This window comes from Arachis hypogaea, chromosome 1, assembly GCF_003086295.3.
Source record: "Arachis hypogaea cultivar Tifrunner chromosome 1, arahy.Tifrunner.gnm2.J5K5, whole genome shotgun sequence".
Classification (NCBI taxonomy): Eukaryota; Viridiplantae; Streptophyta; class Magnoliopsida; order Fabales; family Fabaceae; genus Arachis; species Arachis hypogaea.
The window spans coordinates 40,014,695-40,024,052 of NC_092036.1; the positions used below are offsets into that span (position 1 = coordinate 40,014,695).

Here is a 9,358-nt window from a genome sequence, read left to right on the forward strand (position 1 = left end):
ATACTGTCGAAATTATTGTCAAAAAACGAATAAAATTTGACAGTAAATTAATTACTGATAAATTTATCGCTGGAAAGAATCTGATGGTATAAACTTCGTTGATAATCAGTTATCGTCGGATTTTTTTGTCTCGGATTCTGTGATGAATTACTTGTCTGAAAAATTATTTGGTTACCGGTGGACTTTTTCAACAGTAACATTGGCGCTATAATATTCTGTTTTTCGCATTATTACCGTCAGATTATGTCCTCGGTAAATCCGATGGTAATGTCATTATTAAAAAAAAAATTGTGACGCATCTTTTTTTATTTTTATTTTTTAATATTAATTTTTTTATTTAAATTTATTTTTCACAAAATTGATAGTCAAATTATAAATAATAGAAACCAATTATGTAATATTAAATATCAAATGTTCAAATAAATTAAAATTCAAATAAATCAAATACAATGAAACATTAAAACATAGCTCTAATCACTAAAGATTCTGGTAGTCGTCGTTGTCGTCATTCCCGTAGTCTTGCTAAGGTAGTGGAGAAGGCGATGATGTATGTGTCCCACCAGTAGCACTGCTGCCACCAGCAGCACCACTGCCACTGACGTGCATCTAGGCCTGGTACATCGCTATCTACTGCTCCATCTGCTGAAGTCGCTTCAGTTGCTCTTTTCACTCCAGTCTGAGCTTATCCGTGTCCGTCATGCATATGAGGATCTTCTGAAACCTCTCCCAAGTTTCGTTCAGCTCCTGAGTCTGTTCATAAAGACTCTGGGTGAGCTCCTGCACTTGCAGCCTCAAATCAATACCTTCCCTGGGATCAACGACTCGACTGGTGATAGAGGTGGACTATGGCCTCATCGTGGAGGTGTAGAAACTGCTGACGAAGAACAACCCAAACCTGTATACGCGGTTCTTGCACGGTGCTGAGGCAGTCTCGTGCCAAATCGCATTAGGATCGACGACTGAAGTAACAGAGCCACTAACCTCCTCCCCACTTTGCTGAGATTGCTCAGTTGCGGCCTCCAATCTTTGAATGTAGGACTCCTGTGTAGCACGATATTATGATTAAGACGACGGTTGTACAGTTAATTGAAAATTTTATATCACAAGATCAGATGTTTATTCACATAATGATCCGCAAACCGTTGATAAGCAAATCTCTCTTTGTTCTCCTTCAAAATGTGGGTGTAAATGAAGGTCTCCGCCAATGTCACCTAGCAATCTAACAACTTCGACAACACATGTTGCATTGAAACAATATGTTAGGATGCCTACTAATGATATGTCAAAGAATATAACTAAGTTAATAACAAAATTAGAGTAGCTACATATCAGTCTGGCCTTAGTCTTCATGAAGGTCGTTGAGTCGTCGGTATACTTGGACGATCTATCCGATGTCATGTTAGTTCTGTTTGTGAGATGCCGATGCCTGAAACACTCATCGGTCTCCCAGTTAATGTACATAGTGTAACACCCTAACTATCAGAATGTCACGCTTCCGGCTGCACCACTATGATAATTCGAGTATTACGACGAATCTTATAATATTTAATACTAAAATACGAGCCTGTTTAAAACTTAAAAATCGTATTACCATTCGAAAGACTTTTAAATAGATAACATACATCTATACAAAACTCAATACTTACTATATATACACACACACACATCCTATTAATTTTACAAGCATTACATAATCAGAATCATATTCCTCATATAAAAAATTGTAAAAATAAAGGCAAGGGAAAAAGTAACTAGTACAACACAATATCATTAAAACAGAAAAGGAAAATAAATAAGCTCTTCCGAACTTCGTCACTCATAACCTGAAAAAGAAAGGACCTGTAAGGGAGTGTGAACATCATCCTCGTAGGTTCTCACTATAGGGTTAGAGAATTATTATAATAGGATACCTGAAAAATGAAACCATTTTTTAAGAATAATGATTAATAACTGTCTTATGTATCTTTACAAAACCAAAGATTCATATTCAAACAAAATCCGAAATCCTTTTTAAAATAGAAAAATGTTAATTCTAAAAATAAAATCCAAAAGCCTTTTTAAAAGTTTTTCCTAGACAGTATGAGTGACCAAGCTGTTCCAAGCATAGGTTCATTAAGTCTATGCTGAACCAGTTTAGTTTTTCGTACTTTTCTAAACCAAAACACAACCCAAGCACGGCCTTCGCCCCATCTCATAACCAACCACGGCCGTAGGGCCAAAAAATTCAAACAACAGCCAATCTAACCAATTTTCAATCACAAACACAAGTAGAAATGTTCAAGCGCACTCAAGCAGTTACATCAAATAGAGCAATTCGCAATTAAACATAATTATTCACATAGGCAAACCAAGTACAATATGCACATCCAAACAATGTCACATAGATGCAAATGATGAATGCCTACCCTATGGCTGATGAGTCTCATCTGTTAGTTATCAAGCCAACCCAACAAGTCCGGCTGCTAAACCCTAGACTGTCCCCCCGACGCGCATCCCCAAGAGTTTATGCATAGCTTTTTCTCATATATATATATATATATATATATATATATATATATATATATATATATATATATATAATTGCTCAATGGGTCAACATTCCCAGGAATTTATAAGTGCCCGGTCACACTTATGTCGTAAGGTCAACAAAGTATCGAGTCTTAACTTGAAACACGTGGTGGTAAGCGACGGTACTTTACCTAGGGAAACTCGCATCTCGGATAAAAGAAGTGCAAAGGCCCCATATTCATTTATTCATTATCATTTCTACACTTCATTAACAATTCACATCAAATCAATTATCATTCAAGCCATAAGTCACTTTTTCTCAAATCTTTTTACTTTGAAACCAAAATCAATCCATCTCAGTCTTAACTCTAAAATCCTCATGTCTCAAATTATTCCAAGTTCATAATCCACTTTTTCTTAAAAATAATATCAAAAGGGAATTCTCTTTCAAAAAGACTCAAATCCTTTACTTTTAAAATCATTTGTTTAACTATTTTAAATCAGAATTATTAATTAACAACTTTGGAAAAGACTCAAGACTCTAGGGAAGATTAACCTACCTCATTTCTTAAATTCTTTAGAAATCCTCAAAATCATAGTTACTTAATTTGAAGTCAATTGAAATAGAGACTTAAAACAAAAACCAAAGCATGTAAAATTATAGTGAAAATGAAGCCAATTTTAAAACCAAAATTATTGAAATAAATTAAAATAGAGATTTAAAACCAAAACCAAAGCATGTTTAAAACACTAAGTTTTAAACCAATTCTATTTCATTCTTAAATCAGTAACCTTCCGAAAGGCCCGGAATTGTTTAATCTTGCTAAATCAAAATTTAAAGAATACTTTAAAAGCAAAACGAACTTAATTAATCAAAGTTCAATTTCTTTTAAAATTTACCAAAACATCCCCAAAGGTACTTCTTTAATCAAACTTTAAAACATAGGTTCTTTCATATTTAAATCAATCTTAAAACATAAACTTTTCTTAAACAAATTAAACTTGAAAAATCTATTTATTAGTAAATCAAAAACCAAATAATAGAACCTCTCAAATTCATTCCTTTTCTAAATCACATTTTAAAACAGAATCTTAAATCTTATAAAAATTCGACAGCATCTCCTCTAAAACTTGGACTTTGCCACCCTTTTCAGGTCCCAACCAAACCATTCTGCAGCCCCTTCCACGGTTCAAAACCAAATCAGTTTAAAATTAGACTAATTCCGAAAATTCATATTTCAAAAAACAACTTCATTTTCAACGGATTAAACTCAATTTCAAAACTTTAAAGAAACAACTTTAAAGAAATGCTTCAAGAACCGTCCGTTTCATAAAACCAAACAATAATCCAGTTAAACAAGTATTCATATCCATCCAAGACAACCAAACAATACATAAGACTTATACAATCACTAGAAGTGCATTACTCACATCAATATCTATATATAGCAACTCCGAATTACAAAGTTTAGTTTTCTGAAAAAGTCTCAACCTCAATAAGCGAAACCATAACCCAAACGTGTTAACTGAACTCTTTTCTTTCAACCCGAAATCAACAGCAACCAAAACTTCAGCTCCGCTTGCTTTCTCAATAGCAAAACAGCCTCAATTGCAATATGCAAAATCAATTTTTGATTCCTAAAAACATTAATATCGCGAAAATATTAAAACACATAATGGAAAACTAAAGATGAGGGTTCGAAATAGAGTACACTTACGATAACAGCAGAACTGAGCAGCCGCAATCCCGAACTGACTCGGCGGCAGCTTCGACAACGGCCAAAAACTCCGGTGGTTCAATGGCAACCTAAAATTTGACATGCAAACCTCAGAGCTCGACCCTATGGCAATCAAGATCTAAACCTCGTCAACAAACTTTAACAGAACAATAACACTGAGAGTTTCGAAAAAGAAAAGTTACCGGGCTCAGGAAGGATGCCGGAATAAAGCGGTGGTAAAGGCGTTTTCTCGGCGGCAGCTCCCAGCAACAGCGGTGATAGAGCACGCGACGGCGGCGGTAGCTTTGCGCAGAACGGCGACGCCTCCCCTTTTCCCCACCGCGAGCTCTCTCTCTCTCTCGCCCTCTGTTCCAATGATGGCAACGATTTGCAAAGGAAAAGACAACGGCGAGGACTTCATGACGGTGACGTAACTGGGCAGCCGCCGGGCTCGTCAGCGACGACAACTCCACACGCGACGGTGGCGCAACGGTTTCACCTCCTCCTCGCGTGGTTCAGTGTCTTGATGGTGGCTTCATGGCGGACCAGCGGCGACGGCGGGCTAGGTGGTGGCGGACTGACGGTGGCAACGGCGCAGGTGACACGACGGTGGCGGTGCCAACAGCTCCTCCTCCCCTGGCGCTCTCCCTCTCTCACGGGTCTCCCTCTCTTCCTCCTCCTTTCCTTCTTTCCCTCTTCCTTTCTTTTCTTCTTTCTTTCTTTTTTTCTTGTCTGAAGTTGAAGCTAATTAGTGTTATGGTATGGGGAAAGGCTGCGGCGCTAGGAGAAGAGTGAGGGTGAGTTAGGGTAGGAAATTAGGGTTTGGGGTAGATTAGAAAATTTTAATAAAATAGGGGGTAAAAATATAATTTTATAAAACAAATAAAAAGATAGAATAATAATTAAAAATAAAATTAAATATAAAGTATCTATCTTTAAAAAAATAACTTTTAATTACCAATCTGTGAATTATTTTTAGTTAAATACTAATTTAATAAAAATTGGAGATAAGTAAATTAATTCTCCTTTATTTATAAAATAAGGTTAAAAATATATTTGTTAAAATTAAGGTATATAAAATACTCATTATTTTTTAATTATAAGAACTCTAAATAATAAATAAAAATTTACTCAACTTATATATAAAAATCTTCAAAAATATGATCTTAAATAAATAGAATGGAAGATAAATATTTTATTAATAACTTTTCAAAATTCGGGATCTTACATCCTACCCCACTTATAAAAATTTTTGTCTTCGAAAAGAGTAATGCTAGGGAACCAAAAGGGTATTAGCCAAAAATCAGCCAAAATATTTTTGGTGAATTCAAAATCTCTACGAGTTAATAAATATGAATGTTTCTTCTGCTAAGTATCAGAATTTTCTTTTTCATATTAAATGGATGTTATTTTATATATTTTTCTAATTTTTTTTATATTGCAAATGTGAATGTCTCTATTTATTTAAGAATTTCATATTTTTTTAATTTTATAGATATTTAATTATTTTTACTAAATATAATTGGATGTTTCTTTTGTTAAGTATTAGGATATTTTTTTCATATTAAATGAATATTTTTTTAAATTTCTGTAATTATGTAATTTGACGTCTCTTTAATCATCAAAACGGCACCTAATATTCCAAAACGCAAAGAGTAACATCGTGACGATGCTGCTACCGTGCCATGTTTCGGTGAACCATTGTCCTTTGATGGAGAATTTAAACCCTCATTCATCACCACCATCTTCTTTTTACTCAACTCTCTCACATATTCCTTTTTATTTGTATTCCTTACGGTTTTATTGGCTTTGAACTTGAAGAAGAAGAAAAAGAGGTATCACTCATCACTAGAATTACATACCACAAAACACATGTACAAAGTGTCGCCACCGATCTACCAAACACCGTCAAGAACACCAAAATCATTATCATAATGACGATGGGACGAAATCATCATTATCGAAATACGCGAATCGAATGACTTGGAATAAACCTTCTTCCTTCTCTCATCGAGTTCAGCTAGAAGTTCTCAAAACTTGTCTAATCCACATGTTGAGTATGGATTCTTGTTGACGGTGGCGAATCCGACGAATCAGATGTCGGTGATAGAAGAAGAGTGGGTCGCAGTGGGGAGGCGGAGAGGATCTGACAGTGAGAGAGAGAGAGAGAGAGAGAGAGAGAGAGGTCTGTGTGATTGTTGGAGGTGGGTAGGTTAATGTGAGAGAAAAGAGGAAGGTTTTTATAGTTTTTAATTAGGTTTACTTAATCAATTTTAAATTTTGAATTTAAAAAATTTAAAATTAATTATTAATATAAATTAATGTGATTTTGTTTAGTTTTTTGCTGATAACCTTTTGGTTCCATATACTTTTCCCTTCGAAAATTAACTTAATACACAAAATACTAAAATAGTTTCGATTACCTTATTTTTGTATACTTTAAAAAAGCAGAGGTCTTGGCATATATATAAATATAATTTTTTAAATACCGGATAACACATAAAACATAGGTGTAAGGGAAAAGTGTGGCCTAAAGTAAAAGTTACAAGATGGTTCAAAACAAAGATATCACATGGGGCTACTATTATACCAAAACTTAGCACAAGAAGGTGCAAGTATTCTAGTTAGGTGTTTGCAAAAACAAGGGATATCTAGATGGCAAAAGTTTAAAAACAGGTTGACGTAAACAACTAAAATAACGTCAGTGCACATACCTCGTACCAACTTCAAAACTTAAACTTCCGAAATCCATCAATCACTTCACAACCCCATAACCGGTCATAAGCCTAACAACCACAAACTCTTCCGTGAGAAGCGAAACTCTCACAATTTCTCATAACATTGTACACTTATCGATCCACCTTTCACGTTCACGAACAGCATTTTAAAATTTTGTTTACTACGCCTAAAGGTCATACGTGACTCCAAAGCAATTCTCGAATTTATTCAGAAGAATACAAGACCTTGGAAAAGGACAAGCGACAAGGACAAAATGCGCAAGAGTTTGAAAAGATTGTTGAGATCACAAGTAATTAGAGATGCACAGGAAATAAAGAGTGCCGGAAAGAAAATTAGTTTGGCAATCTCAAGAGTGACTCCCGAATTAACAAAATTCGATAGGAATAATAAGAGAAAAAGTAGTGCATTAGTTTAAAACAAAACCAAGTTGAGTCAAGGAATATGAGGTTTACAGTAAAAGAATGTCTAAGACCAAAGACAAAGCTCATAAGACTCGAGTAGAATTAAGAATATTTTCGAATAAATTACTCATAAAGAATGGAAACTTTTTCAAAAACCATTTCACATTATCAAAGAAAAGATGCGTAACAAACATTTTGTAAAAGAATAACAAGCATGTAAATGTGCCACTACCTTAATATAATTTTATGTTGAAATGGATTATATAGAGTTTTAAAACAAATGAACACTAGTTTGGCTAAAAGCAAATTATTTTCTCAAATATTTAGAAAGGTAGTTAGATGCCCAGCTTAACAAAAAATATGCATAAAGCTGGGAAGAAAATCAAAGGATTGCTAAAAAATTTCTCAAAGTTCATATTCAATTAAACATGTATGAAAGTTATACCAAAGATAGAAGAAGTCAAACTCTATTTAGAAAAGTGAAATCTGAAGTAAAAATTTTTGTAAACACACTTTTATCAAAAGCAGGGTTCCACGGACGCGAACACCCTTTCGCGTACGCATGGGCGCTAAAATACCCATCTCGCGTATGCATGCCACCTACGTGTACGCGAGCATGCGAAATAGAAGGTCTGCTTCGCGTTGCGTGCCAACTACCGCGTATGTGAATGCCTGAAAAATTTTACCTCCGCGTACGCGCGCTAGAGCAGCGTACGCATAATAAGGTCTTTAAAACTTCACTTAAAGAAGTGTATGCTAAGTCAAAACAATCTTATCAAAATTTAATAAATGGTTTTTAATTACAAGCAGAAAAATTTAATTTGAAACTTCTTCAAAGAGAATTCAAAACTTCTTTAAAAATAGATCAAAATAAAACTCCAAAAGTATACTTGAAATTACCACCTTCACAGGAATATTCAAGATATTAAGATGCACTTAAAAAAATCTACAAAAAAGGATCTTTAAATCAAAGAAATTCAAACAAAAATTCACTAGGCTTGGAATATCAAACAAGTTTTCAATTGATTCAAAGGAATACAAGACGCGTAAGGAGAGACAACTCAATCAATAGAAAATTCTCAAGAAAAAACATTTGACTAAAGAAAAACAAATAAGAGGATAAACGGTGCATTAGATGGAAACAAATTCAAGTTGACTCGGATGAGTATGAGATTCATAAGAAAAGGAAAACTAAGACTAATGGTGACGTTAACAAAAGTAAGAGAGTAATAAAAAATAGAATCAAATATGACCTCTATATCTAGAAATGAAAAGTTTAAGAAGGGAATTGATCCATTCATAAGAAGAAAAATATGAGTCCAATATTTTTAAAAGAGCAACAAATGCATAAATAGTGTGTTATGATAAATCAAATTTAAATATATTTTATTATTATTATTATTATTATTATTATTATTATTATTATTATTATTAAACAATTTAGATGAAATTTTGTGATCAATGAGAATAAAAACAAAAATTCTTTCTTTGAAGAATATCTGAATACATAATACAATAAAGATATTTGTAAAAACTGTAATATAGTTGTTAGAAAATCAAGTTGTATTTTAAAAATAAGTATATTTTCATAAACCAGTAAAAAAACTGGTGAGGTATTGAAAATAAATAGATTTTAAATTGCTCAAATAATTTTCAAAGTTTTATATAGAGAAGGTTATGTCAAATCAAAAATGATTTTATAAGGCTTCAAGAATAATGGTTGTAAATATAGTCAAGTAAGAGAAAAATTAAATCTCAACTTCTTTAAAAAGAACTCGAAATAGGAGCTTAAAGAAATACATGGCATCAAAACAAATTCAAAGTTGTACAAAAAAATACATGGATCAATAAAAGAGTTTAAACAAAGAAAGACAAACACAACAAGGACGTTAATTAAGCAAGCATATGCGGTTAGAATCAAATGAGAAAGCATATAAACAGAAGAATAGAGTTGAAAAAACATCAATTTACTTCCCAAAAGAAATAGCAATT

At 33.4% G+C, this 9,358-nt stretch overlaps 1 long non-coding RNA gene across 2 annotated transcripts; it reads right to left on the reverse strand.

Annotated features, from left to right (window-relative positions):
- Nucleotides 1–373: 373 nt before the first annotated feature.
- LOC112802904 (uncharacterized) lies at nucleotides 374–5,060 on the reverse strand. 2 transcript variants are annotated; one of them, XR_003202571.3, is made up of 6 exons: nucleotides 4,430–5,055; nucleotides 4,227–4,315; nucleotides 4,001–4,146; nucleotides 1,326–1,910; nucleotides 1,125–1,226; nucleotides 374–1,041 (listed from the first exon to the last, which is right to left on the reverse strand). It is a non-coding gene; the product is annotated as an uncharacterized lncRNA (long non-coding RNA). The 2 variants fall into 2 exon arrangements; XR_003202568.3 differs by lacking the exons at nucleotides 374–1,041; nucleotides 1,125–1,226; nucleotides 1,326–1,910 and having other exon boundaries at nucleotides 3,807–4,146; nucleotides 4,430–5,060.
- Nucleotides 5,061–9,358: the final 4,298 nt, after the last annotated feature.